This window comes from Channa argus, unplaced genomic scaffold (genome assembly GCF_033026475.1).
Source record: "Channa argus isolate prfri unplaced genomic scaffold, Channa argus male v1.0 Contig011, whole genome shotgun sequence".
NCBI lineage: Eukaryota > Metazoa > Chordata > Actinopteri > Anabantiformes > Channidae > Channa > Channa argus.
The window spans coordinates 67,702-95,422 of record NW_027125230.1 but is presented as its reverse complement, the minus strand read 5'-3'; the positions used below and the strand labels follow the sequence as shown (position 1 = coordinate 95,422).

The 27,721-nt window shown below is 41.6% G+C and overlaps 28 pseudogenes; all 28 read left to right on the top strand.

The window, feature by feature from the left end:
• The first annotated feature begins 814 nt into the window (after nucleotides 1-814).
• On the top strand, nucleotides 815-933 carry LOC137111731 (5S ribosomal RNA; annotated as a pseudogene).
• Nucleotides 934-1,790: 857 nt separating this feature from the next.
• Nucleotides 1,791-1,909, top strand: LOC137112018 (5S ribosomal RNA; annotated as a pseudogene).
• Nucleotides 1,910-2,776: 867 nt separating this feature from the next.
• Nucleotides 2,777-2,895, top strand: LOC137112006 (5S ribosomal RNA; annotated as a pseudogene).
• Nucleotides 2,896-3,762: 867 nt separating this feature from the next.
• On the top strand, nucleotides 3,763-3,881 carry LOC137111675 (5S ribosomal RNA; annotated as a pseudogene).
• An 868-nt stretch (nucleotides 3,882-4,749) lies between these two features.
• LOC137111730 (5S ribosomal RNA) lies at nucleotides 4,750-4,868 on the top strand (annotated as a pseudogene).
• Nucleotides 4,869-5,725: 857 nt separating this feature from the next.
• Nucleotides 5,726-5,844, top strand: LOC137112202 (5S ribosomal RNA; annotated as a pseudogene).
• Nucleotides 5,845-6,712: 868 nt separating this feature from the next.
• Nucleotides 6,713-6,831, top strand: LOC137112051 (5S ribosomal RNA; annotated as a pseudogene).
• An 857-nt stretch (nucleotides 6,832-7,688) lies between these two features.
• LOC137111995 (5S ribosomal RNA) lies at nucleotides 7,689-7,807 on the top strand (annotated as a pseudogene).
• Nucleotides 7,808-8,674: 867 nt separating this feature from the next.
• On the top strand, nucleotides 8,675-8,793 carry LOC137111674 (5S ribosomal RNA; annotated as a pseudogene).
• An 857-nt stretch (nucleotides 8,794-9,650) lies between these two features.
• LOC137111983 (5S ribosomal RNA) lies at nucleotides 9,651-9,769 on the top strand (annotated as a pseudogene).
• An 867-nt stretch (nucleotides 9,770-10,636) lies between these two features.
• On the top strand, nucleotides 10,637-10,755 carry LOC137111685 (5S ribosomal RNA; annotated as a pseudogene).
• An 867-nt stretch (nucleotides 10,756-11,622) lies between these two features.
• On the top strand, nucleotides 11,623-11,741 carry LOC137111728 (5S ribosomal RNA; annotated as a pseudogene).
• Nucleotides 11,742-12,598: 857 nt separating this feature from the next.
• Nucleotides 12,599-12,717, top strand: LOC137111972 (5S ribosomal RNA; annotated as a pseudogene).
• An 867-nt stretch (nucleotides 12,718-13,584) lies between these two features.
• LOC137111684 (5S ribosomal RNA) lies at nucleotides 13,585-13,703 on the top strand (annotated as a pseudogene).
• Nucleotides 13,704-14,570: 867 nt separating this feature from the next.
• LOC137111727 (5S ribosomal RNA) lies at nucleotides 14,571-14,689 on the top strand (annotated as a pseudogene).
• An 857-nt stretch (nucleotides 14,690-15,546) lies between these two features.
• Nucleotides 15,547-15,665, top strand: LOC137111462 (5S ribosomal RNA; annotated as a pseudogene).
• Nucleotides 15,666-16,532: 867 nt separating this feature from the next.
• On the top strand, nucleotides 16,533-16,651 carry LOC137111726 (5S ribosomal RNA; annotated as a pseudogene).
• Nucleotides 16,652-17,519: 868 nt separating this feature from the next.
• LOC137111592 (5S ribosomal RNA) lies at nucleotides 17,520-17,638 on the top strand (annotated as a pseudogene).
• An 868-nt stretch (nucleotides 17,639-18,506) lies between these two features.
• Nucleotides 18,507-18,625, top strand: LOC137111441 (5S ribosomal RNA; annotated as a pseudogene).
• An 867-nt stretch (nucleotides 18,626-19,492) lies between these two features.
• On the top strand, nucleotides 19,493-19,611 carry LOC137111960 (5S ribosomal RNA; annotated as a pseudogene).
• Nucleotides 19,612-20,478: 867 nt separating this feature from the next.
• LOC137111673 (5S ribosomal RNA) lies at nucleotides 20,479-20,597 on the top strand (annotated as a pseudogene).
• Nucleotides 20,598-21,465: 868 nt separating this feature from the next.
• LOC137111725 (5S ribosomal RNA) lies at nucleotides 21,466-21,584 on the top strand (annotated as a pseudogene).
• An 857-nt stretch (nucleotides 21,585-22,441) lies between these two features.
• Nucleotides 22,442-22,560, top strand: LOC137112191 (5S ribosomal RNA; annotated as a pseudogene).
• An 868-nt stretch (nucleotides 22,561-23,428) lies between these two features.
• Nucleotides 23,429-23,547, top strand: LOC137111724 (5S ribosomal RNA; annotated as a pseudogene).
• An 857-nt stretch (nucleotides 23,548-24,404) lies between these two features.
• On the top strand, nucleotides 24,405-24,523 carry LOC137111949 (5S ribosomal RNA; annotated as a pseudogene).
• Nucleotides 24,524-25,390: 867 nt separating this feature from the next.
• Nucleotides 25,391-25,509, top strand: LOC137111938 (5S ribosomal RNA; annotated as a pseudogene).
• An 867-nt stretch (nucleotides 25,510-26,376) lies between these two features.
• Nucleotides 26,377-26,495, top strand: LOC137111672 (5S ribosomal RNA; annotated as a pseudogene).
• An 868-nt stretch (nucleotides 26,496-27,363) lies between these two features.
• Nucleotides 27,364-27,482, top strand: LOC137111723 (5S ribosomal RNA; annotated as a pseudogene).
• The last annotated feature ends 239 nt before the right edge of the window (nucleotides 27,483-27,721 follow it).

Genomic DNA, 27,721 nt, shown 5'->3' with positions numbered 1-27,721 from the left:
AGAAATTGTTCTATATTTTCATCAAATTTTGTTCTTTCATTGCTGTTTTGCTACTTTATTGGTTTGCCAACCATCGTGCTTTATTACTAGTAGACCATGTTACGGTCCTGGCCATATGTGTTGTTTTTATTTTCTTGTTCTTATAGGTGCCCTGCCTGATTGGCCGGATTGGGGGGCAGTACAGGAAGCTGATTGGTCCATCCTACACTTCCTGGAGTTTTAAAAGTACGGTTCCCAACAGCTAGCGAGGCTCTTTCTGGCATCAGCACCTGTTTGCTGTTCTTGGTTTCCAAACCTTATTTAGCATTTTTGAATTGTTAGGTTTTGTGCCGTGGTTTTGTTTATAAATTGTATATTTTGTAAATAGTATTAAATCTGTAGGGGTGGACTGCCATTTTTCTTTTGATTGTTTTCTCTTGTTTTCACATTAGGGAGTTAGGGTTAGCGACTGTCTTTTGGTTTGTTTCTTTCTATGAGGCTAGCTAGCACTTTCTGTGGGAAATGGCTTATTTTGTTTATTATGTTGGCCTTGGTTCGCCCTGAGTTGTAGTGTCATGTTTTGTTTGACACTTTCTTTCGTTTAAAATAAATATCATTCTGTTGGAACATCTCGATCCTGGATTTTGGTTTGGGGATCGGAGAGGGAACATGCTAATTTATCTTTGTATGTTGCACCCTGACCCCCTAGACAGGGCCGTAACAGACCAGTACAGTTATAGTACTTTGTACTTTGCCACATTTATCTTCTTCTTAGCAAGTGTCATGCATTCTGCTTCTCCAGCGTTTTTAAGAGCTGTTGATGATGTCAAATGCAGCTTACGGCCACACCGCTCTCTAAGCGCCCGATCTCGTCCGATCTCGGCAGCCAAATAGAGCCGGGCCTGGTTAGTACTTGGTAGGAAGACCGCCTGGGAATACCAGGTGCTGTAAGCTTTTTTGCTTGGGTTTACGGGCAGCACAAGCTGGTGTTACTGCCTATTTATTCATAGAAATTGTTCTATATTTTCATCAAATTTTGTTCTTTCATTGCTGTTTTGCTACTTTATTGGTTTGCCAACCATCGTGCTTCATTACTAGTAGACCATGTTACGGTCCTGGCCATATGTGTTGTTTTTATTTTCTTGTTCTTATAGGTGCCCTGCCTGATTGGCCGGATTGGGGGGCAGTACAGGAAGCTGATTGGTCCATCCTACACTTCCTGGAGTTTTAAAAGTACGGTTCCCAACAGCTAGCGAGGCTCTTTCTGGCATCAGCACCTGTTTGCTGTTCTTGGTTTCCAAACCTTATTTAGCATTTTTGAATTGTTAGGTTTTGTGCCGTGGTTTTGTTTATAAATTGTATATTTTGTAAATAGTATTAAATCTGTAGGGTTGAACTGCCATTTTCTTTGGACTGTTTTCACATTAGGGAGTTAGGGTTAGCGACTGTCTTTTGGTTTGTTTATTTCTATCAGGCTAGCTAGCACTTTCTGTGGGAAATGGCTTATTTTGTTTATTATGTTGGCCTTGGTTCGCCCTGAGTTGTAGTGTCATGTTTTATTTGACACTTTCTTTTGTTTAAAATAAATATCATTCTGTTGGAACATCTCGATCCTGGATTTTGGTTTGGGGATCGGAGAGGGAACATGCTAATTTATCTTTGTATTTTGCACCCTGACCCCCTAGACAGGGGCGTAACAGACCAGTACAGTTATAGTACTTTGTACTTTGCCACATTTATCTTCTTCTTAGCAAGTGTCATGCATTCTGCTTCTCCAGCGTTTTTAAGAGCTGTTGATGATGTCAAATGCAGCTTACGGCCACACCGCTCTCTAAGCGCCCGATCTCGTCCGATCTCGGCAGCCAAATAGAGCTGGGCCTGGTTAGTACTTGGTAGGAAGACCGCCTGGGAATACCAGGTGCTGTAAGCTTTTTTGCTTGGGTTTACGGGCAGCACAAGCTGGTGTTACTGCCTATTTATTCATAGAAATTGTTCTAGATTTTCAGCAAATTTTGTTCTTTCATTGCTGTTTTGCTACTTTATTGGTTTGTCAACCATCGTGCTTCATTACTAGTAGACCATGTTACGGTCCTGGCCATATGTGTTGTTTTTATTTTGTTGTTCTTATAGGTGCCCTGCCTGATTGGCTGGATTTGGGGGAAGAACAGGAAGCTGATTGGTCCATCCTACACTTCCTGGAGTTTTAAAAGTACGGTTCCCAACAGCTAGCGAGGCTCTTTCTGGCAGCAGCACCTGTTTGCTGTTCTTGGTTTCCAAACCTTATTTAGCATTTTTGAATTGTTAGGTTTTGTGCCGTGGTTTTGTTTATAAATTGTATATTTTGTAAATAGTATTAAATCTGTAGGGGTGGACTGCCATTTTCTTTTGATTGTTTTCTCTTGTTTTCACATTAGGGAGTTAGGGTTAGCGACTGTCTTTTGGTTTGTTTATTTCTATCAGGCTAGCTAGCACTTTCTGTGGGAAATGGCTTATTTTGTTTATTATGTTGGCCTTGGTTCGCCCTGAGTTGTAGTGTCATGTTTTGTTTGACACTTTCTTTCGTTTAAAATAAATATCATTCTGTTGGAACATCTCGATCCTGGATTTTGGTTTGGGGATCGGAGAGGGAACATGCTAATTTATCTTTGTATGTTGCACCCTGACCCCCTAGACAGGGGCGTAACAGACCAGTACAGTTATAGTACTTTGTACTTTGCCACATTTATCTTCTTCTTAGCAAGTGTCATGCATTCTGCTTCTCCAGCGTTTTTAAGAGCTGTTGATGATGTCAAATGCAGCTTACGGCCACACCGCTCTCTAAGCGCCCGATCTCGTCCGATCTCGGCAGCCAAATAGAGCTGGGCCTGGTTAGTACTTGGTAGGAAGACCGCCTGGGAATACCAGGTGCTGTAAGCTTTTTTGCTTGGGTTTACGGGCAGCACAAGCTGGTGTTACTGCCTATTTATTCATAGAAATTGTTCTATATTTTCATCAAATTTTGTTCTTTCATTGCTGTTTTGCTACTTTATTGGTTTGCCAACCATCGTGCTTCATTACTAGTAGACCATGTTACGGTCCTGGCCATATGTGTTGTTTTTATTTTGTTGTTCTTATAGGTGCCCTGCCTGATTGGCTGGATTTGGGGGAAGTACAGGAAGCTGATTGGTCCATCCTACACTTCCTGGAGTTTTAAAAGTACGGTTCCCAACAGCTAGCGAGGCTCTTTCTGGCAGCAGCACCTGTTTGCTGTTCTTGGTTTCCAAACCTTATTTAGCATTTTTGAATTGTTAGGTTTTGTGCCGTGGTTTTGTTTATAAATTGTATATTTTGTAAATAGTATTAAATCTGTAGGGGTGGACTGCCATTTTCTTTTGATTGTTTTCTCTTGTTTTCACATTAGGGAGTTAGGGTTAGCGACTATCTTTTGGTTTGTTTATTTCTATCAGGCTAGCTAGCACTTTCTGTGGGAAATGGCTTATTTTGTTTATTATGTTGGCCTTGGTTCGCCCTGAGTTGTAGTGTCATGTTTTGTTTGACACTTTCTTTCGTTTAAAATAAATATCATTCTGTTGGAACATCTCGATCCTGGATTTTGGTTTGGGGATCGGAGAGGGAACATGCTAATTTATCTTTGTATGTTGCACCCTGACCCCCTAGACAGGGGCGTAACAGACCAGTACAGTTATAGTACTTTGTACTTTGCCACATTTATCTTCTTCTTAGCAAGTGTCATGCATTCTGCTTCTCCAGCGTTTTTAAGAGCTGTTGATGATGTCAAATGCAGCTTACGGCCACACTGCTCTCAAAGCGCCCGATCCCGTCCGATCTCGGCAGCCAAATAAGGCCGGGCGTTGTTAGTACTTGGTAGGAAGACCGCCTGGGAATACCAGGTGCTGTAAGCTTTTTTGCTTGGGTTTACGGGCAGCACAAGCCGGTGTTACTGCCTATTTATTCATAGAAATTGTTCTATATTTTCATCAAATTTTGTTCTTTCATTGCTGTTTTGCTAATTTATTGGTTTGTCAACCATCGTGCTTCATTACTAGTAGACCATGTTACGGTCCTGGCCATATGTGTTGTTTTTATTTTCTTGTTCTTATAGGTGCCCTGCCTGATTGGCCGGATTGGGGGGAAGTACAGGAAGCTGATTGGTCCATCCTACACTTCCTGGAGTTTTAAAAGTACGGTTCCCAACAGCTAGCGAGGCTCTTTCTGGCAGCAGCACCTGTTTGCTGTTCTTGGTTTCCAAACCTTATTTAGCATTTTTGAATTGTTAGGTTTTGTGCCGTGGTTTTGTTTATAAATTGTATATTTTGTAAATAGTATTAAATCTGTAGGGGTGGACTGCCATTTTTCTTTTGATTGTTTTCTCTTGTTTTCACATTAGGGAGTTAGGGTTAGCGACTGTCTTTTGGTTTGTTTCTTTCTATGAGGCTAGCTAGCACTTTCTGTGGGAAATGGCTTATTTTGTTTATTATGTTGGCCTTGGTTCGCCCTGAGTTGTAGTGTCATGTTTTGTTAGACACTTTCTTTCGTTTAAAATAAATATCATTCTGTTGGAACATCTCAATCCTGGATTTTGGTTTGGGGATCGGAGAGGGAACATGCAAATTTATCTTTGTATGTTTCACCCTGACCCCCTAGACAGGGGCGTAACAGACCAGTACAGTTATAGTACTTTGTACTTTGCCACATTTATCTTCTTCTTAGCAAGTGTCATGCATTCTGCTTCTCCAGCGTTTTTAAGAGCTGTTGATGATGTCAAATGCAGCTTACGGCCACACCGCTCTCTAAGCGCCCGATCTCGTCCGATCTCGGCAGCCAAATAGAGCCGGGCCTGGTTAGTACTTGGTAGGAAGACCGCCTGGGAATACCAGGTGCTGTAAGCTTTTTTGCTTGGGTTTACGGGCAGCACAAGCTGGTGTTACTGCCTATTTATTCATAGAAATTGTTCTATATTTTCATCAAATTTTGTTCTTTCATTGCTGTTTTGCTACTTTATTGGTTTGCCAACCATCGTGCTTCATTACTAGTAGACCATGTTACGGTCCTGGCCATATGTGTTGTTTTTATTTTCTTGTTCTTATAGGTGCCCTGCCTGATTGGCCGGATTGGGGGGCAGTACAGGAAGCTGATTGGTCCATCCTACACTTCCTGGAGTTTTAAAAGTACGGTTCCCAACAGCTAGCGAGGCTCTTTCTGGCATCAGCACCTGTTTGCTGTTCTTGGTTTCCAAACCTTATTTAGCATTTTTGAATTGTTAGGTTTTGTGCCGTGGTTTTGTTTATAAATTGTATATTTTGTAAATAGTATTAAATCTGTAGGGGTGGACTGCCATTTTCTTTGGACTGTTTTCACATTAGGGAGTTAGGGTTAGCGACTGTCTTTTGGTTTGTTTATTTCTATCAGGCTAGCTAGCACTTTCTGTGGGAAATGGCTTATTTTGTTTATTATGTTGGCCTTGGTTCGCCCTGAGTTGTAGTGTCATGTTTTATTTGACACTTTCTTTTGTTTAAAATAAATATCATTCTGTTGGAACATCTCGATCCTGGATTTTGGTTTGGGGATCGGAGAGGGAACATGCTAATTTATCTTTGTATGTTGCACCCTGAGCCCCTAGACAGGGGCGTAACAGACCAGTACAGTTATAGTACTTTGTACTTTGCCACATTTATCTTCTTCTTAGCAAGTGTCATGCATTCTGCTTCTCCAGCGTTTTTAAGAGCTGTTGATGATGTCAAATGCAGCTTACGGCCACACCGCTCTCTAAGCGCCCGATCTCGTCCGATCTCGGCAGCCAAATAGAGTCGGGCCTGGTTAGTACTTGGTAGGAAGACCGCCTGGGAATACCAGGTGCTGTAAGCTATTTTGCTTGGGTTTACGGGCAGCACAAGCTGGTGTTACTGCCTATTTATTCATAGAAATTGTGCTATATTTTCATCAAATTTTGTTCTTTCATTGCTGTTTTGCTACTTTATTGGTTTGCCAACCATCGTGCTTTATTACTAGTAGACCATGTTACGGTCCTGGCCATATGTGTTGTTTTTATTTTCTTGTTCTTATAGGTGCCCTGCCTGATTGGCCGGATTGGGGGGCAGTACAGGAAGCTGATTGGTCCATCCTACACTTCCTGGAGTTTTAAAAGTACGGTTCCCAACAGCTAGCGAGGCTCTTTCTGGCAGCAGCACCTGTTTGCTGTTCTTGGTTTCCAAACCTTATTTAGCATTTTTGAATTGTTAGGTTTTGTGCCGTGGTTTTGTTTATAAATTGTATATTTTGTAAATAGTATTAAATCTGTAGGGGTGGACTGCCATTTTTCTTTTGATTGTTTTCTCTTGTTTTCACATTAGGGAGTTAGGGTTAGCGACTGTCTTTTGGTTTGTTTCTTTCTATGAGGCTAGCTAGCACTTTCTGTGGGAAATGGCTTATTTTGTTTATTATGTTGGCCTTGGTTCGCCCTGAGTTGTAGTGTAATGTTTTGTTAGACACTTTCTTTCGTTTAAAATAAATATCATTCTGTTGGAACATCTCAATCCTGGATTTTGGATTGGGGATCGGAGAGGGAACATGCTAATTTATCTTTGTATGTTGCACCCTGACCCCCTAGACAGGGCCGTAACAGACCAGTACAGTTATAGTACTTTGTACTTTGCCACATTTATCTTCTTCTTAGCAAGTGTCATGCATTCTGCTTCTCCAGCGTTTTTAAGAGCTGTTGATGATGTCAAATGCAGCTTACGGCCACACCGCTCTCTAAGCGCCCGATCTCGTCCGATCTCGGCAGCCAAATAGAGCCGGGCCTGGTTAGTACTTGGTAGGAAGACCGCCCGGGAATACCAGGTGCTGTAAGCTTTTTTGCTTGGGTTTACGGGCAGCACAAGCTGGTGTTACTGCCTATTTATTCATAGAAATTGTTCTATATTTTCATCAAATTTTGTTCTTTCATTGCTGTTTTGCTACTTTATTGGTTTGCCAACCATCGTGCTTCATTACTAGTAGACCATGTTACGGTCCTGGCCATATGTGTTGTTTTTATTTTCTTGTTCTTATAGGTGCCCTGCCTGATTGGCCGGATTGGGGGGCAGTACAGGAAGCTGATTGGTCCATCCTACACTTCCTGGAGTTTTAAAAGTACGGTTCCCAACAGCTAGCGAGGCTCTTTCTGGCATCAGCACCTGTTTGCTGTTCTTGGTTTCCAAACCTTATTTAGCATTTTTGAATTGTTAGGTTTTGTGCCGTGGTTTTGTTTATAAATTGTATATTTTGTAAATAGTATTAAATCTGTAGGGGTGAACTGCCATTTTCTTTGGACTGTTTTCACATTAGGGAGTTAGGGTTAGCGACTGTCTTTTGGTTTGTTTATTTCTATCAGGCTAGCTAGCACTTTCTGTGGGAAATGGCTTATTTTGTTTATTATGTTGGCCTTGGTTCGCCCTGAGTTGTAGTGTCATGTTTTATTTGACACTTTCTTTTGTTTAAAATAAATATCATTCTGTTGGAACATCTCGATCCTGGATTTTGGTTTGGGGATCGGAGAGGGAACATGCTAATTTATCTTTGTATGTTGCACCCTGACCCCCTAGACAGGGGCGTAACAGACCAGTACAGTTATAGTACTTTGTACTTTGCCACATTTATCTTCTTCTTAGCAAGTGTCATGCATTCTGCTTCTCCAGCGTTTTTAAGAGCTGTTGATGATGTCAAATGCAGCTTACGGCCACACCGCTCTCTAAGCGCCCGATCTCGTCCGATCTCGGCAGCCAAATAGAGCTGGGCCTGGTTAGTACTTGGTAGGAAGACCGCCTGGGAATACCAGGTGCTGTAAGCTTTTTTGCTTGGGTTTACGGGCAGCACAAGCTGGTGTTACTGCCTATTTATTCATAGAAATTGTTCTAGATTTTCAGCAAATTTTGTTCTTTCATTGCTGTTTTGCTACTTTATTGGTTTGTCAACCATCGTGCTTCATTACTAGTAGACCATGTTACGGTCCTGGCCATATGTGTTGTTTTTATTTTGTTGTTCTTATAGGTGCCCTGCCTGATTGGCTGGATTTGGGGGAAGTACAGGAAGCTGATTGGTCCATCCTACACTTCCTGGAGTTTTAAAAGTACGGTTCCCAACAGCTAGCGAGGCTCTTTCTGGCAGCAGCACCTGTTTGCTGTTCTTGGTTTCCAAACCTTATTTAGCATTTTTGAATTGTTAGGTTTTGTGCCGTGGTTTTGTTTATAAATTGTATATTTTGTAAATAGTATTAAATCTGTAGGGGTGGACTGCCATTTTCTTTTGATTGTTTTCTCTTGTTTTCACATTAGGGAGTTAGGGTTAGCGACTGTCTTTTGGTTTGTTTATTTCTATCAGGCTAGCTAGCACTTTCTGTGGGAAATGGCTTATTTTGTTTATTATGTTGGCCTTGGTTCGCCCTGAGTTGTAGTGTCATGTTTTGTTTGACACTTTCTTTCGTTTAAAATAAATATCATTCTGTTGGAACATCTCAATCCCTGATGTTGGTTTGAGGATCGGAGAGGGAACATGCTAATTTATCTTTGTATGTTTCACCCTGACCCCCTAGACAGGGGCGTAACAGACCAGTACAGTTATAGTACTTTGTACTTTGCCACATTTATCTTCTTCTTAGCAAGTGTCATGCATTCTGCTTCTCCAGCGTTTTTAAGAGCTGTTGATGATGTCAAATGCAGCTTACGGCCACACTGCTCTCAAAGCGCCCGATCCCGTCCGATCTCGGCAGCCAAATAAGGCCGGGCGTTGTTAGTACTTGGTAGGAAGACCGCCTGGGAATACCAGGTGCTGTAAGCTTTTTTGCTTGGGTTTACGGGCAGCACAAGCCGGTGTTACTGCCTATTTATTCATAGAAATTGTTCTATATTTTCATCAAATTTTGTTCTTTCATTGCTGTTTTGCTAATTTATTGGTTTGTCAACCATCGTGCTTCATTACTAGTAGACCATGTTACGGTCCTGGCCATATGTGTTGTTTTTATTTTCTTGTTCTTATAGGTGCCCTGCCTGATTGGCCGGATTGGGGGGAAGTACAGGAAGCTGATTGGTCCATCCTACACTTCCTGGAGTTTTAAAAGTACGGTTCCCAACAGCTAGCGAGGCTCTTTCTGGCATCAGCACCTGTTTGCTGTTCTTGGTTTCCAAACCTTATTTAGCATTTTTGAATTGTTAGGTTTTGTGCCGTGGTTTTGTTTATAAATTGTATATTTTGTAAATAGTATTAAATCTGTAGGGGTGAACTGCCATTTTCTTTGGACTGTTTTCACATTAGGGAGTTAGGGTTAGCGACTGTCTTTTGGTTTGTTTCTTTCTATCAGGCTAGCTAGCACTTTCTGTGGGAAATGGCTTATTTTGTTTATTATGTTGGCCTTGGTTCGCCCTGAGTTGTAGTGTCATGTTTTATTTGACACTTTCTTTTGTTTGAAATAAATATCATTCTGTTGGAACATCTCGATCCTGGATTTTGGTTTGGGGATCGGAGAGGGAACATGCTAATTTATCTTTGTATGTTGCACCCTGACCCCCTAGACAGGGGCGTAACAGACCAGTACAGTTATAGTACTTTGTACTTTGCCACATTTATCTTCTTCTTAGCAAGTGTCATGCATTCTGCTTCTCCAGCGTTTTTAAGAGCTGTTGATGATGTCAAATGCAGCTTACGGCCACACCGCTCTCTAAGCGCCCGATCTCGTCCGATCTCGGCAGCCAAATAGAGCTGGGCCTGGTTAGTACTTGGTAGGAAGACCGCCTGGGAATACCAGGTGCTGTAAGCTTTTTTGCTTGGGTTTACGGGCAGCACAAGCTGGTGTTACTGCCTATTTATTCATAGAAATTGTTCTAGATTTTCAGCAAATTTTGTTCTTTCATTGCTGTTTTGCTACTTTATTGGTTTGTCAACCATCGTGCTTCATTACTAGTAGACCATGTTACGGTCCTGGCCATATGTGTTGTTTTTATTTTGTTGTTCTTATAGGTGCCCTGCCTGATTGGCTGGATTTGGGGGAAGTACAGGAAGCTGATTGGTCCATCCTACACTTCCTGGAGTTTTAAAAGTACGGTTCCCAACAGCTAGCGAGGCTCTTTCTGGCAGCAGCACCTGTTTGCTGTTCTTGGTTTCCAAACCTTATTTAGCATTTTTGAATTGTTAGGTTTTGTGCCGTGGTTTTGTTTATAAATTGTATATTTTGTAAATAGTATTAAATCTGTAGGGGTGGACTGCCATTTTCTTTTGATTGTTTTCTCTTGTTTTCACATTAGGGAGTTAGGGTTAGCGACTGTCTTTTGGTTTGTTTATTTCTATCAGGCTAGCTAGCACTTTCTGTGGGAAATGGCTTAATTTGTTTATTATGTTGGCCTTGGTTCGCCCTGAGTTGTAGTGTCATGTTTTGTTTGACACTTTCTTTCGTTTAAAATAAATATCATTCTGTTGGAACATCTCGATCCTGGATTTTGGTTTGGGGATCGGAGAGGGAACATGCTAATTTATCTTTGTATGTTGCACCCTGACCCCCTAGACATGGGCGTTCCAGACCAATACAGTTCTAGTACTTTGTACTTTGCCACATTTATCTTCTTCTTAGCAAGTGTCATGCATTCGGCTTCTCCAGCGTTTTTAAGAGCTGTTGATGATGTCAAATGCAGCTTACGGCCACACTGCTCTCTAAGCGCCCGATCCCGTCCGATCTCGGCAGCCAAATAAGGCCGGGCGTTGTTAGTACTTGGTAGGAAGACCGCCTGGGAATACCAGGTGCTGTAAGCTTTTTTGCTTGGGTATACGGGCAGCACAAGCTGGTGTTACTGCCTATTTATTCATAGAAATTGTTCTATATTTTCAGCAAATTTTGTTCTTTCATTGCTGTTTTGCTACTTTATTGGTTTGCCAACCATCGTGCTTCATTACTAGTAGACCATGTTACGGTCCTGGCCATATGTGTTGTTTTTATTTTCTTGTTCTTATAGGTGCCCTGCCTGATTGGCCGGATTGGGGGGCAGTACAGGAAGCTGATTGGTCCATCCTACACTTCCTGGAGTTTTAAAAGTACGGTTCCCAACAGCTAGCGAGGCTCTTTCTGGCATCAGCACCTGTTTGCTGTTCTTGGTTTCCTAAACTTATTTAGCATTTTTGAATTGTTAGGTTTTGTGCCGTGGTTTTGTTTATAAATTGTATATTTTGTAAATAGTATTAAATCTGTAGGGGTGAACAGCCATTTTCTTTTGATTGTTTTCTCTTGTTTTCACATTAGGGAGTTAGGGTTAGCGACTATCTTTTGGTTTGATTATTTCTATCAGGCTAGCTAGCACTTTCTGTGGGAAATGGCTTATTTTGTTTATTATGTTGGCCTTGGTTCGCCCTGAGTTGTAGTGTCATGTTTTGTTTGACACTTTCTTTCGTTTAAAATAAATATCATTCTGTTGGAACATCTCGATCCTGGATTTTGGTTTGGGGATTGGAGAGGGAACATGCTAATTTATCTTTGTATGTTGCACCCTGACCCCCTAGACAGGGGCGTAACAGACCAGTACAGTTATAGTACTTTGTACTTTGCCACATTTATCTTCTTCTTAGCAAGTGTTATGCATTCTGCTTCTCCAGCGTTTTTAAGAGCTGTTGATGATGTCAAATCCAGCTTACGGCCACACCGCTCTCTAAGCGCCCGATCTCGTCCGATCTCGGCAGCCAAATAGAGCCGGGCCTGGTTAGTACTTGGTAGGAAGACCGCCTGGGAATACCAGGTGCTGTAAGCTATTTTGCTTGGGTTTACGGGCAGCACAAGCTGGTGTTACTGCCTATTTATTCATAGAAATTGTTCTATATTTTCATCAAATTTTGTTCTTTCATTGCTGTTTTGCTACTTTATTGGTTTGCCAACCATCGTGCTTCATTACTAGTAGACCATGTTACGGTCCTGGCCATATGTGTTGTTTTTATTTTCTTGTTCTTATAGGTGCCCTGCCTGATTGGCCGGATTGGGGGGCAGTACAGGAAGCTGATTGGTCCATCCTACACTTCCTGGAGTTTTAAAAGTACGGTTCCCAACAGCTAGCGAGGCTCTTTCTGGCATCAGCACCTGTTTGCTGTTCTTGGTTTCCAAACCTTATTTAGCATTTTTGAATTGTTAGGTTTTGTGCCGTGGTTTTGTTTATAAATTGTATATTTTGTAAATAGTATTAAATCTGTAGGGGTGAACTGCCATTTTCTTTGGACTGTTTTCACATTAGGGAGTTAGGGTTAGCGACTGTCTTTTGGTTTGTTTCTTTCTATCAGGCTAGCTAGCACTTTCTGTGGGAAATGGCTTATTTTGTTTATTATGTTGGCCTTGGTTCGCCCTGAGTTGTAGTGTCATGTTTTGTTTGACACTTTCTTTCGTTTAAAATAAATATCATTCTGTTGGAACATCTCAATCCTGGATTTTGGTTTGGGGATCGGAGAGGGAACATGCTAATTTATCTTTGTATGTTGCACCCTGACCCCCTAGACAGGGGCGTAACAGACCAGTACAGTTATAGTACTTTGTACTTTGCCACATTTATCTTCTTCTTAGCAAGTGTCATGCATTCTGCTTCTCCAGCGTTTTTAAGAGCTGTTGATGATGTCAAATGCAGCTTACGGCCACACCGCTCTCTAAGCGCCCGATCTCGTCCGATCTCGGCAGCCAAATAGAGCTGGGCCTGGTTAGTACTTGGTAGGAAGACCGCCTGGGAATACCAGGTGCTGTAAGCTTTTTTGCTTGGGTTTACGGGCAGCACAAGCTGGTGTTACTGCCTATTTATTCATAGAAATTGTTCTAGATTTTCAGCAAATTTTGTTCTTTCATTGCTGTTTTGCTACTTTATTGGTTTGTCAACCATCGTGCTTCATTACTAGTAGACCATGTTACGGTCCTGGCCATATGTGTTGTTTTTATTTTGTTGTTCTTATAGGTGCCCTGCCTGATTGGCTGGATTTGGGGGAAGTACAGGAAGCTGATTGGTCCATCCTACACTTCCTGGAGTTTTAAAAGTACGGTTCCCAACAGCTAGCGAGGCTCTTTCTGGCAGCAGCACCTGTTTGCTGTTCTTGGTTTCCAAACCTTATTTAGCATTTTTGAATTGTTAGGTTTTGTGCCGTGGTTTTGTTTATAAATTGTATATTTTGTAAATAGTATTAAATCTGTAGGGGTGGACTGCCATTTTCTTTTGATTGTTTTCTCTTGTTTTCACATTAGGGAGTTAGGGTTAGCGACTGTCTTTTGGTTTGTTTATTTCTATCAGGCTAGCTAGCACTTTCTGTGGGAAATGGCTTAATTTGTTTATTATGTTGGCCTTGGTTCGCCCTGAGTTGTAGTGTCATGTTTTGTTTGACACTTTCTTTCGTTTAAAATAAATATCATTCTGTTGGAACATCTCGATCCTGGATTTTGGTTTGGGGATCGGAGAGGGAACATGCTAATTTATCTTTGTATGTTGCACCCTGACCCCCTAGACATGGGCGTTCCAGACCAATACAGTTCTAGTACTTTGTACTTTGCCACATTTATCTTCTTCTTAGCAAGTGTCATGCATTCGGCTTCTCCAGCGTTTTTAAGAGCTGTTGATGATGTCAAATGCAGCTTACGGCCACACTGCTCTCTAAGCGCCCGATCCCGTCCGATCTCGGCAGCCAAATAAGGCCGGGCGTTGTTAGTACTTGGTAGGAAGACCGCCTGGGAATACCAGGTGCTGTAAGCTTTTTTGCTTGGGTATACGGGCAGCACAAGCTGGTGTTACTGCCTATTTATTCATAGAAATTGTTCTATATTTTCAGCAAATTTTGTTCTTTCATTGCTGTTTTGCTACTTTATTGGTTTGCCAACCATCGTGCTTCATTACTAGTAGACCATGTTACGGTCCTGGCCATATGTGTTGTTTTTATTTTCTTGTTCTTATAGGTGCCCTGCCTGATTGGCCGGATTGGGGGGCAGTACAGGAAGCTGATTGGTCCATCCTACACTTCCTGGAGTTTTAAAAGTACGGTTCCCAACAGCTAGCGAGGCTCTTTCTGGCATCAGCACCTGTTTGCTGTTCTTGGTTTCCTAAACTTATTTAGCATTTTTGAATTGTTAGGTTTTGTGCCGTGGTTTTGTTTATAAATTGTATATTTTGTAAATAGTATTAAATCTGTAGGGGTGAACAGCCATTTTCTTTTGATTGTTTTCTCTTGTTTTCACATTAGGGAGTTAGGGTTAGCGACTATCTTTTGGTTTGATTATTTCTATCAGGCTAGCTAGCACTTTCTGTGGGAAATGGCTTATTTTGTTTATTATGTTGGCCTTGGTTCGCCCTGAGTTGTAGTGTCATGTTTTGTTTGACACTTTCTTTCGTTTAAAATAAATATCATTCTGTTGGAACATCTCGATCCTGGATTTTGGTTTGGGGATTGGAGAGGGAACATGCTAATTTATCTTTGTATGTTGCACCCTGACCCCCTAGACAGGGGCGTAACAGACCAGTACAGTTATAGTACTTTGTACTTTGCCACATTTATCTTCTTCTTAGCAAGTGTTATGCATTCTGCTTCTCCAGCGTTTTTAAGAGCTGTTGATGATGTCAAATCCAGCTTACGGCCACACCGCTCTCTAAGCGCCCGATCTCGTCCGATCTCGGCAGCCAAATAGAGCCGGGCCTGGTTAGTACTTGGTAGGAAGACCGCCTGGGAATACCAGGTGCTGTAAGCTATTTTGCTTGGGTTTACGGGCAGCACAAGCTGGTGTTACTGCCTATTTATTCATAGAAATTGTTCTATATTTTCATCAAATTTTGTTCTTTCATTGCTGTTTTGCTACTTTATTGGTTTGCCAACCATCGTGCTTCATTACTAGTAGACCATGTTACGGTCCTGGCCATATGTGTTGTTTTTATTTTCTTGTTCTTATAGGTGCCCTGCCTGATTGGCCGGATTGGGGGGCAGTACAGGAAGCTGATTGGTCCATCCTACACTTCCTGGAGTTTTAAAAGTACGGTTCCCAACAGCTAGCGAGGCTCTTTCTGGCATCAGCACCTGTTTGCTGTTCTTGGTTTCCAAACCTTATTTAGCATTTTTGAATTGTTAGGTTTTGTGCCGTGGTTTTGTTTATAAATTGTATATTTTGTAAATAGTATTAAATCTGTAGGGGTGAACTGCCATTTTCTTTGGACTGTTTTCACATTAGGGAGTTAGGGTTAGCGACTGTCTTTTGGTTTGTTTCTTTCTATCAGGCTAGCTAGCACTTTCTGTGGGAAATGGCTTATTTTGTTTATTATGTTGGCCTTGGTTCGCCCTGAGTTGTAGTGTCATGTTTTGTTTGACACTTTCTTTCGTTTAAAATAAATATCATTCTGTTGGAACATGTCGATCCTGGATTTTGGTTTGGGGATCGGAGAGGGAACATGCAAATTTATCTTTGTATGTTTCACCCTGACCCCCTAGACAGGGGCGTAACAGACCAGTACAGTTATAGTACTTTGTACTTTGCCACATTTATCTTCTTCTTAGCAAGTGTCATGCATTCTGCTTCTCTAGCGTTTTTAAGAGCTGTTGATGATGTCAAACGCATGTTACGGCCACACCGCTCTCTAAGCGCCCGATCTCGTCCGATCTCGGCAGCCAAATAGGGCCGGGCCTGGTTAGTACTTGGTAGGAAGACCGCCTGGGAATACCAGGTGCTGTAAGCTTTTTTGCTTGGGTTTACGGGCAGCTCAAGCTGGTGTTACTGCCTATTTATTCATAGAAATTGTTCTATATTTTCATCAAATTTTGTTCTTTCATTGCTGTTTTGCTACTTTATTGGTTTGTCAACCATCGTGCGTCATTACTAGTAGACCATGTTACGGTCCTGGCCATATGTGTTGTTTTTATTTTCTTGTTCTTATAGGTGCCCTGCCTGATTGGCCGGATTTGGGGGAAGTACAGGAAGCTGATTGGTCCATCCTACACTTCCTGGAGTTTTAAAAGTACGGTTCCCAACAGCTAGCGAGGCTCTTTCTGGCAGCAGCACCTGTTTGCTGTTCTTGGTTTCCAAATCTTATTTAGCATTTTTGAATTGTTAGGTTTTGTGCCGTGGTTTTGTTTATAAATTGTATATTTTGTAAATAGTATTAAATCTGTAGGGGTGGACTGCCATTTTCTTTTGATTGTTTTCTCTTGTTTTCACATTAGGGAGTTAGGGTTAGCGACTATCTTTTGGTTTGTTTATTTCTATCAGGCTAGCTAGCACTTTCTGTGGGAAATGGCTTATTTTGTTTATTATGTTGGCCTTGGTTCGCCCTGAGTTGTAGTGTCATGTTTTGTTTGACACTTTCTTTCGTTTAAAATAAATATCATTCTGTTGGAACATCTCAATCCTGGATTTTGGTTTGAGGATCGGAGAGGGAACATGCAAATTTATCTTTGTATGTTTCACCCTGACCCCCTAGACAGGGGCGTAACAGACCAGTACAGTTATAGTACTTTGTACTTTGCCACATTTATCTTCTTCTTAGCAAGTGTCATGCATTCTGCTTCTCTAGCGTTTTTAAGAGCTGTTGATAATGTCAAATGCAGCTTACGGCCACACCGCTCTCTAAGCGCCCGATCTCGTCCGATCTCGGCAGCCAAATAGAGCCGGGCCTGGTTAGTACTTGGTAGGAAGACCGCCTGGGAATACCAGGTGCTGTAAGCTTTTTTGCTTGGGTTTACGGGCAGCTCAAGCTGGTGTTACTGCCTATTTATTCATAGAAATTGTTCTATATTTTCATCAAATTTTGTTCTTTCATTGCTGTTTTGCTACTTTATTGGTTTGTCAACCATCGTGCTTCATTACTAGTAGACCATGTTACGGTCATGGCCATATGTGTTGTTTTTATTTTCTTGTTCTTATAGGTGCCCTGCCTGATTGGCCGGATTTGGGGGAAGTACAGGAAGCTGATTGGTCCATCCTACACTTCCTGGAGTTTTAAAAGTACGGTTCCCAACAGCTAGCGAGGCTCTTTCTGGCAGCAGCACCTGTTTGCTGTTCTTAGTTTCCAAATCTTATTTAGCATTTTTGAATTGTTAGGTTTTGTGCCGTGGTTTTGTTTATAAATTGTATATTTTGTAAATAGTATTAAATCTGTAGGGGTGGACTGCCATTTTTCTTTTGATTGTTTTCTCTTGTTTTCACATTAGGGAGTTAGGGTTAGCGACTATCTTTTGGTTTGTTTATTTCTATCAGGCTAGCTAGCACTTTCTGTGGGAAATGGCTTATTTTGTTTATTATGTTGGCCTTGGTTCGCCCTGAGTTGTAGTGTCATGTTTTGTTTGACACTTTCTTTCGTTTAAAATAAATATCATTCTGTTGGAACATCTCGATTCTGGATTTTGGTTTGGGGATCGGAGAGGGAACATGCTAATTTATCTTTGTATGTTGCACCCTGACCCCCTAGACAGGGGCGTAACAGACCAGTACAGTTATAGTACTTTGTACTTTGCCACATTTATCTTCTTCTTAGCAAGTGTCATGCATTCTGCTTCTCCAGCGTTTTTAAGAGCTGTTGATGATGTCAAATGCAGCTTACGGCCACACCGCTCTCTGAGAGCCCGATCTCGTCCGATCTCAGCAGCCAAATAGGGCCGGGCCTGGTTAGTACTTGGTAGGAAGACCGCCTGGGAATACCAGGTGCTGTAAGCTTTTTTGCTTGGGTTTACGGGCAGCACAAGCTGGTGTTACTGCCTATTTATTCATAGAAATTGTTCTATATTTTCATCAAATTTTGTTCTTTCATTGCTGTTTTGCTACTTTATTGGTTTGTCAACCATCGTGCTTCATTACTAGTAGACCATGTTACGGTCCTGGCCATATGTGTTGTTTTTATTTTCTTGTTCTTATAGGTGCCCTGCCTGATTGGCCGGATTTGGGGGAAGTACAGGAAGCTGATTGGTCCATCCTACACTTCCTGGAGTTTTAAAAGTACGGTTCCCAACAGCTAGCGAGGCTCTTTCTGGCAGCAGCACCTGTTTGCTGTTCTTGGTTTCCAAACCTTATTTAGCATTTTTGAATTGTTAGGTTTTGTGCCGTGGTTTTGTTTATAAATTGTATATTTTGTAAATAGTATTAAATCTGTAGGGGTGGACTGCCATTTTTCTTTTGATTGTTTTCTCTTGTTTTCGCATTAGGGAGTTAGGGTTAGCGACTGTCTTTTGGTTTGTTTCTTTCTATCAGGCTAGCTAGCACTTTCTGTGGGAAATGGCTTATTTTGTTTATTATGTTGGCCTTGGTTCGCCCTGAGTTGTAGTGTCATGTTTTGTTTGACACTTTCTTTCGTTTAAAATAAATATCATTCTGTTGGAACATCTCAATCCTGGATTTTGGTTTGGGGATCGGAGAGGGAACATGCAAATTTATCTTTATATGTTTCACCCTGACCCCCTAGACAGGGGCGTAACAGACCAGTACAGTTATAGTACTTTGTACTTTGCCACATTTATCTTCTTCTTAGCAAGTGTCATGCATTCTGCTTCTCTAGCGTTTTTAAGAGCTGTTGATGATATCAAATGCATGTTACGGCCACACCGCTCTCTAAGCGCCCGATCTCGTCCGATCTCGGCAGTCAAATAGGGCCGGGCCTGGTTAGTACTTGGTAGGAAGACCGCCTGGGAATACCAGGTGCTGTAAGCTTTTTTGCTTGGGTTTACGGGCAGCTCAAGCTGGTGTTACTGCCTATTTATTCATAGAAATTGTTCTATATTTTCATCAAATTTTGTTCTTTCATTGCTGTTTTGCTACTTTATTGGTTTGTCAACCATCGTGCTTCATTACTAGTAGATCATGTTACGGTCCTGGCCATATGTGTTGTTTTTATTTTCTTGTTCTTATAGGTGCCCTGCCTGATTGGCCGGATTGGGGGGCAGTACAGGAAGCTGATTGGTCCATCCTACACTTCCTGGAGTTTTAAAAGTACGGTTCCCAACAGCTAGCGAGGCTCTTTCTGGCATCAGCACCTGTTTGCTGTTCTTGGTTTCCAAACCTTATTTAGCATTTTTGAATTGTTAGGTTTTGTGCCGTGGTTTTGTTTATAAATTGTATATTTTGTAAATAGTATTAAATCTGTAGGGGTGGACTGCCATTTTCTTTTGATTGTTTTCTCTTGTTTTCACATTAGGGAGTTAGGGTTAGCGACTGTCTTTTGGTTTGTTTATTTCTATCAGGCTAGCTAGCACTTTCTGTGGGAAATGGCTTATTTTGTTTATTATGTTGGCCTTGGTTCGCCCTGAGTTGTAGTGTCATGTTTTATTTGACACTTTCTTTTGTTTAAAATAAATATCATTCTGTTGGAACATCTCGATCCTGGATTTTGGTTTGGGGATCGGAGAGGGAACATGCTAATTTATCTTTGTATGTTGCACCCTGACCCCCTAGACAGGGGCGTAACAGACCAGTACAGTTATAGTACTTTGTACTTTGCCACATTTATCTTCTTCTTAGCAAGTGTCATGCATTCTGCTTCTCCAGCGTTTTTAAGAGCTGTTGATGATGTCAAATGCAGCTTACGGCCACACCGCTCTCTAAGCGCCCGATCTCGTCCGATCTCGGCAGCCAAATAGAGCTGGGCCTGGTTAGTACTTGGTAGGAAGACCGCCTGGGAATACCAGGTGCTGTAAGCTTTTTTGCTTGGGTTTACGGGCAGCACAAGCTGGTGTTACTGCCTATTTATTCATAGAAATTGTTCTATATTTTCATCAAATTTTGTTCTTTCATTGCTGTTTTGCTACTTTATTGGTTTGCCAACCATCGTGCTTCATTACTAGTAGACCATGTTACGGTCCTGGCCATATGTGTTGTTTTTATTTTGTTGTTCTTATAGGTGCCCTGCCTGATTGGCTGGATTTGGGGGAAGTACAGGAAGCTGATTGGTCCATCCTACACTTCCTGGAGTTTTAAAAGTACGGTTCCCAACAGCTAGCGAGGCTCTTTCTGGCAGCAGCACCTGTTTGCTGTTCTTGGTTTCCAAACCTTATTTAGCATTTTTGAATTGTTAGGTTTTGTGCCGTGGTTTTGTTTATAAATTGTATATTTTGTAAATAGTATTAAATCTGTAGGGGTGGACTGCCATTTTCTTTTGATTGTTTTCTCTTGTTTTCACATTAGGGAGTTAGGGTTAGCGACTGTCTTTTGGTTTGTTTATTTCTATCAGGCTAGCTAGCACTTTCTGTGGGAAATGGCTTATTTTGTTTATTATGTTGGCCTTGGTTCGCCCTGAGTTGTAGTGTCATGTTTTGTTTGACACTTTCTTTCGTTTAAAATAAATATCATTCTGTTGGAACATCTCGATCCTGGATTTTGGTTTGGGGATCGGAGAGGGAACATGCTAATTTATCTTTGTATGTTGCACCCTGACCCCCTAGACAGGGGCGTAACAGACCAGTACAGTTATAGTACTTTGTACTTTGCCACATTTATCTTCTTCTTAGCAAGTGTCATGCATTCTGCTTCTCCAGCGTTTTTAAGAGCTGTTGATGATGTCAAATGCAGCTTACGGCCACACTGCTCTCAAAGCGCCCGATCCCGTCCGATCTCGGCAGCCAAATAAGGCCGGGCGTTGTTAGTACTTGGTAGGAAGACCGCCTGGGAATACCAGGTGCTGTAAGCTTTTTTGCTTGGGTTTACGGGCAGCACAAGCCGGTGTTACTGCCTATTTATTCATAGAAATTGTTCTATATTTTCATCAAATTTTGTTCTTTCATTGCTGTTTTGCTAATTTATTGGTTTGTCAACCATCGTGCTTCATTACTAGTAGACCATGTTACGGTCCTGGCCATATGTGTTGTTTTTATTTTCTTGTTCTTATAGGTGCCCTGCCTGATTGGCCGGATTGGGGGGAAGTACAGGAAGCTGATTGGTCCATCCTACACTTCCTGGAGTTTTAAAAGTACGGTTCCCAACAGCTAGCGAGGCTCTTTCTGGCAGCAGCACCTGTTTGCTGTTCTTGGTTTCCAAACCTTATTTAGCATTTTTGAATTGTTAGGTTTTGTGCCGTGGTTTTGTTTATAAATTGTATATTTTGTAAATAGTATTAAATCTGTAGGGGTGGACTGCCATTTTTCTTTTGATTGTTTTCTCTTGTTTTCACATTAGGGAGTTAGGGTTAGCGACTGTCTTTTGGTTTGTTTCTTTCTATGAGGCTAGCTAGCACTTTCTGTGGGAAATGGCTTATTTTGTTTATTATGTTGGCCTTGGTTCGCCCTGAGTTGTAGTGTCATGTTTTGTTAGACACTTTCTTTCGTTTAAAATAAATATCATTCTGTTGGAACATCTCAATCCTGGATTTTGGTTTGGGGATCGGAGAGGGAACATGCAAATTTATCTTTGTATGTTTCACCCTGACCCCCTAGACAGGGGCGTAACAGACCAGTACAGTTATAGTACTTTGTACTTTGCCACATTTATCTTCTTCTTAGCAAGTGTCATGCATTCTGCTTCTCCAGCGTTTTTAAGAGCTGTTGATGATGTCAAATGCAGCTTACGGCCACACCGCTCTCTAAGCGCCCGATCTCGTCCGATCTCGGCAGCCAAATAGAGCCGGGCCTGGTTAGTACTTGGTAGGAAGACCGCCTGGGAATACCAGGTGCTGTAAGCTTTTTTGCTTGGGTTTACGGGCAGCACAAGCTGGTGTTACTGCCTATTTATTCATAGAAATTGTTCTATATTTTCATCAAATTTTGTTCTTTCATTGCTGTTTTGCTACTTTATTGGTTTGCCAACCATCGTGCTTCATTACTAGTAGACCATGTTACGGTCCTGGCCATATGTGTTGTTTTTATTTTCTTGTTCTTATAGGTGCCCTGCCTGATTGGCCGGATTGGGGGGCAGTACAGGAAGCTGATTGGTCCATCCTACACTTCCTGGAGTTTTAAAAGTACGGTTCCCAACAGCTAGCGAGGCTCTTTCTGGCATCAGCACCTGTTTGCTGTTCTTGGTTTCCAAACCTTATTTAGCATTTTTGAATTGTTAGGTTTTGTGCCGTGGTTTTGTTTATAAATTGTATATTTTGTAAATAGTATTAAATCTGTAGGGGTGGACTGCCATTTTCTTTGGACTGTTTTCACATTAGGGAGTTAGGGTTAGCGACTGTCTTTTGGTTTGTTTATTTCTATCAGGCTAGCTAGCACTTTCTGTGGGAAATGGCTTATTTTGTTTATTATGTTGGCCTTGGTTCGCCCTGAGTTGTAGTGTCATGTTTTATTTGACACTTTCTTTTGTTTAAAATAAATATCATTCTGTTGGAACATCTCGATCCTGGATTTTGGTTTGGGGATCGGAGAGGGAACATGCTAATTTATCTTTGTATGTTGCACCCTGAGCCCCTAGACAGGGGCGTAACAGACCAGTACAGTTATAGTACTTTGTACTTTGCCACATTTATCTTCTTCTTAGCAAGTGTCATGCATTCTGCTTCTCCAGCGTTTTTAAGAGCTGTTGATGATGTCAAATGCAGCTTACGGCCACACCGCTCTCTAAGCGCCCGATCTCGTCCGATCTCGGCAGCCAAATAGAGTCGGGCCTGGTTAGTACTTGGTAGGAAGACCGCCTGGGAATACCAGGTGCTGTAAGCTATTTTGCTTGGGTTTACGGGCAGCACAAGCTGGTGTTACTGCCTATTTATTCATAGAAATTGTTCTATATTTTCATCAAATTTTGTTCTTTCATTGCTGTTTTGCTACTTTATTGGTTTGCCAACCATCGTGCTTTATTACTAGTAGACCATGTTACGGTCCTGGCCATATGTGTTGTTTTTATTTTCTTGTTCTTATAGGTGCCCTGCCTGATTGGCCGGATTGGGGGGCAGTACAGGAAGCTGATTGGTCCATCCTACACTTCCTGGAGTTTTAAAAGTACGGTTCCCAACAGCTAGCGAGGCTCTTTCTGGCATCAGCACCTGTTTGCTGTTCTTGGTTTCCAAACCTTATTTAGCATTTTTGAATTGTTAGGTTTTGTGCCGTGGTTTTGTTTATAAATTGTATATTTTGTAAATAGTATTAAATCTGTAGGGGTGGACTGCCATTTTTCTTTTGATTGTTTTCTCTTGTTTTCACATTAGGGAGTTAGGGTTAGCGACTGTCTTTTGGTTTGTTTCTTTCTATGAGGCTAGCTAGCACTTTCTGTGGGAAATGGCTTATTTTGTTTATTATGTTGGCCTTGGTTCCCCCTGAGTTGTAGTGTCATGTTTTGTTAGACACTTTCTTTCGTTTAAAATAAATATCATTCTGTTGGAACATCTCAATCCTGGATTTTGGTTTTGGGATCGGAGAGGGAACATGCTAATTTATCTTTGTATGTTGCACCCTGACCCCCTAGACAGGGCCGTAACAGACCAGTACAGTTATAGTACTTTGTACTTTGCCACATTTATCTTCTTCTTAGCAAGTGTCATGCATTCTGCTTCTCCAGCGTTTTTAAGAGCTGTTGATGATGTCAAATGCAGCTTACGGCCACACCGCTCTCTAAGCGCCCGATCTCGTCCGATCTCGGCAGCCAAATAGAGCCGGGCCTGGTTAGTACTTGGTAGGAAGACCGCCTGGGAATACCAGGTGCTGTAAGCTTTTTTGCTTGGGTTTACGGGCAGCACAAGCTGGTGTTACTGCCTATTTATTCATAGAAATTGTTCTATATTTTCATCAAATTTTGTTCTTTCATTGCTGTTTTGCTACTTTATTGGTTTGCCAACCATCGTGCTTCATTACTAGTAGACCATGTTACGGTCCTGGCCATATGTGTTGTTTTTATTTTCTTGTTCTTATAGGTGCCCTGCCTGATTGGCCGGATTGGGGGGCAGTACAGGAAGCTGATTGGTCCATCCTACACTTCCTGGAGTTTTAAAAGTACGGTTCCCAACAGCTAGCGAGGCTCTTTCTGGCATCAGCACCTGTTTGCTGTTCTTGGTTTCCAAACCTTATTTAGCATTTTTGAATTGTTAGGTTTTGTGCCGTGGTTTTGTTTATAAATTGTATATTTTGTAAATAGTATTAAATCTGTAGGGGTGAACTGCCATTTTCTTTGGACTGTTTTCACATTAGGGAGTTAGGGTTAGCGACTATCTTTTGGTTTGTTTATTTCTATCAGGCTAGCTAGCACTTTCTGTGGGAAATGGCTTATTTTGTTTATTATGTTGGCCTTGGTTCGCCCTGAGTTGTAGTGTCATGTTTTGTTTGACACTTTCTTTCGTTTAAAATAAATATCATTCTGTTGGAACATCTCGATCCTGGATTTTGGTTTGGGGATCGGAGAGGGAACATGCTAATTTATCTTTGTATGTTGCACCCTGACCCCCTAGACAGGGGCGTAACAGACCAGTACAGTTATAGTACTTTGTACTTTGCCACATTTATCTTCTTCTTAGCAAGTGTCATGCATTCTGCTTCTCCAGCGTTTTTAAGAGCTGTTGATGATGTCAAATGCAGCTTACGGCCACACCGCTCTCTAAGCGCCCGATCTCGTCCGATCTCGGCAGCCAAATAGAGCTGGGCCTGGTTAGTACTTGGTAGGAAGACCGCCTGGGAATACCAGGTGCTGTAAGCTTTTTTGCTTGGGTTTACGGGCAGCACAAGCTGGTGTTACTGCCTATTTATTCATAGAAATTGTTCTAGATTTTCAGCAAATTTTGTTCTTTCATTGCTGTTTTGCTACTTTATTGGTTTGTCAACCATCGTGCTTCATTACTAGTAGACCATGTTACGGTCCTGGCCATATGTGTTGTTTTTATTTTGTTGTTCTTATAGGTGCCCTGCCTGATTGGCTGGATTTGGGGGAAGAACAGGAAGCTGATTGGTCCATCCTACACTTCCTGGAGTTTTAAAAGTACGGTTCCCAACAGCTAGCGAGGCTCTTTCTGGCAGCAGCACCTGTTTGCTGTTCTTGGTTTCCAAACCTTATTTAGCATTTTTGAATTGTTAGGTTTTGTGCCGTGGTTTTGTTTATAAATTGTATATTTTGTAAATAGTATTAAATCTGTAGGGGTGGACTGCCATTTTCTTTTGATTGTTTTCTCTTGTTTTCACATTAGGGAGTTAGGGTTAGCGACTGTCTTTTGGTTTGTTTATTTCTATCAGGCTAGCTAGCACTTTCTGTGGGAAATGGCTTATTTTGTTTATTATGTTGGCCTTGGTTCGCCCTGAGTTGTAGTGTCATGTTTTGTTTGACACTTTCTTTCGTTTAAAATAAATATCATTCTGTTGGAACATCTCGATCCTGGATTTTGGTTTGGGGATCGGAGAGGGAACATGCTAATTTATCTTTGTATGTTGCACCCTGACCCCCTAGACAGGGGCGTAACAGACCAGTACAGTTATAGTACTTTGTACTTTGCCACATTTATCTTCTTCTTAGCAAGTGTCATGCATTCTGCTTCTCCAGCGTTTTTAAGAGCTGTTGATGATGTCAAATGCAGCTTACGGCCACACCGCTCTCTAAGCGCCCGATCTCGTCCGATCTCGGCAGCCAAATAGAGCTGGGCCTGGTTAGTACTTGGTAGGAAGACCGCCTGGGAATACCAGGTGCTGTAAGCTTTTTTGCTTGGGTTTACGGGCAGCACAAGCTGGTGTTACTGCCTATTTATTCATAGAAATTGTTCTATATTTTCATCAAATTTTGTTCTTTCATTGCTGTTTTGCTACTTTATTGGTTTGCCAACCATCGTGCTTCATTACTAGTAGACCATGTTACGGTCCTGGCCATATGTGTTGTTTTTATTTTGTTGTTCTTATAGGTGCCCTGCCTGATTGGCTGGATTTGGGGGAAGTACAGGAAGCTGATTGGTCCATCCTACACTTCCTGGAGTTTTAAAAGTACGGTTCCCAACAGCTAGCGAGGCTCTTTCTGGCAGCAGCACCTGTTTGCTGTTCTTGGTTTCCAAACCTTATTTAGCATTTTTGAATTGTTAGGTTTTGTGCCGTGGTTTTGTTTATAAATTGTATATTTTGTAAATAGTATTAAATCTGTAGGGGTGGACTGCCATTTTCTTTTGATTGTTTTCTCTTGTTTTCACATTAGGGAGTTAGGGTTAGCGACTATCTTTTGGTTTGTTTATTTCTATCAGGCTAGCTAGCACTTTCTGTGGGAAATGGCTTATTTTGTTTATTATGTTGGCCTTGGTTCGCCCTGAGTTGTAGTGTCATGTTTTGTTTGACACTTTCTTTCGTTTAAAATAAATATCATTCTGTTGGAACATCTCGATCCTGGATTTTGGTTTGGGGATCGGAGAGGGAACATGCTAATTTATCTTTGTATGTTGCACCCTGACCCCCTAGACAGGGGCGTAACAGACCAGTACAGTTATAGTACTTTGTACTTTGCCACATTTATCTTCTTCTTAGCAAGTGTCATGCATTCTGCTTCTCCAGCGTTTTTAAGAGCTGTTGATGATGTCAAATGCAGCTTACGGCCACACTGCTCTCAAAGCGCCCGATCCCGTCCGATCTCGGCAGCCAAATAAGGCCGGGCGTTGTTAGTACTTGGTAGGAAGACCGCCTGGGAATACCAGGTGCTGTAAGCTTTTTTGCTTGGGTTTACGGGCAGCACAAGCCGGTGTTACTGCCTATTTATTCATAGAAATTGTTCTATATTTTCATCAAATTTTGTTCTTTCATTGCTGTTTTGCTAATTTATTGGTTTGTCAACCATCGTGCTTCATTACTAGTAGACCATGTTACGGTCCTGGCCATATGTGTTGTTTTTATTTTCTTGTTCTTATAGGTGCCCTGCCTGATTGGCCGGATTGGGGGGAAGTACAGGAAGCTGATTGGTCCATCCTACACTTCCTGGAGTTTTAAAAGTACGGTTCCCAACAGCTAGCGAGGCTCTTTCTGGCAGCAGCACCTGTTTGCTGTTCTTGGTTTCCAAACCTTATTTAGCATTTTTGAATTGTTAGGTTTTGTGCCGTGGTTTTGTTTATAAATTGTATATTTTGTAAATAGTATTAAATCTGTAGGGGTGGACTGCCATTTTTCTTTTGATTGTTTTCTCTTGTTTTCACATTAGGGAGTTAGGGTTAGCGACTGTCTTTTGGTTTGTTTCTTTCTATGAGGCTAGCTAGCACTTTCTGTGGGAAATGGCTTATTTTGTTTATTATGTTGGCCTTGGTTCGCCCTGAGTTGTAGTGTCATGTTTTGTTAGACACTTTCTTTCGTTTAAAATAAATATCATTCTGTTGGAACATCTCAATCCTGGATTTTGGTTTGGGGATCGGAGAGGGAACATGCAAATTTATCTTTGTATGTTTCACCCTGACCCCCTAGACAGGGGCGTAACAGACCAGTACAGTTATAGTACTTTGTACTTTGCCACATTTATCTTCTTCTTAGCAAGTGTCATGCATTCTGCTTCTCCAGCGTTTTTAAGAGCTGTTGATGATGTCAAATGCAGCTTACGGCCACACCGCTCTCTAAGCGCCCGATCTCGTCCGATCTCGGCAGCCAAATAGAGCCGGGCCTGGTTAGTACTTGGTAGGAAGACCGCCTGGGAATACCAGGTGCTGTAAGCTTTTTTGCTTGGGTTTACGGGCAGCACAAGCTGGTGTTACTGCCTATTTATTCATAGAAATTGTTCTATATTTTCATCAAATTTTGTTCTTTCATTGCTGTTTTGCTACTTTATTGGTTTGCCAACCATCGTGCTTCATTACTAGTAGACCATGTTACGGTCCTGGCCATATGTGTTGTTTTTATTTTCTTGTTCTTATAGGTGCCCTGCCTGATTGGCCGGATTGGGGGGCAGTACAGG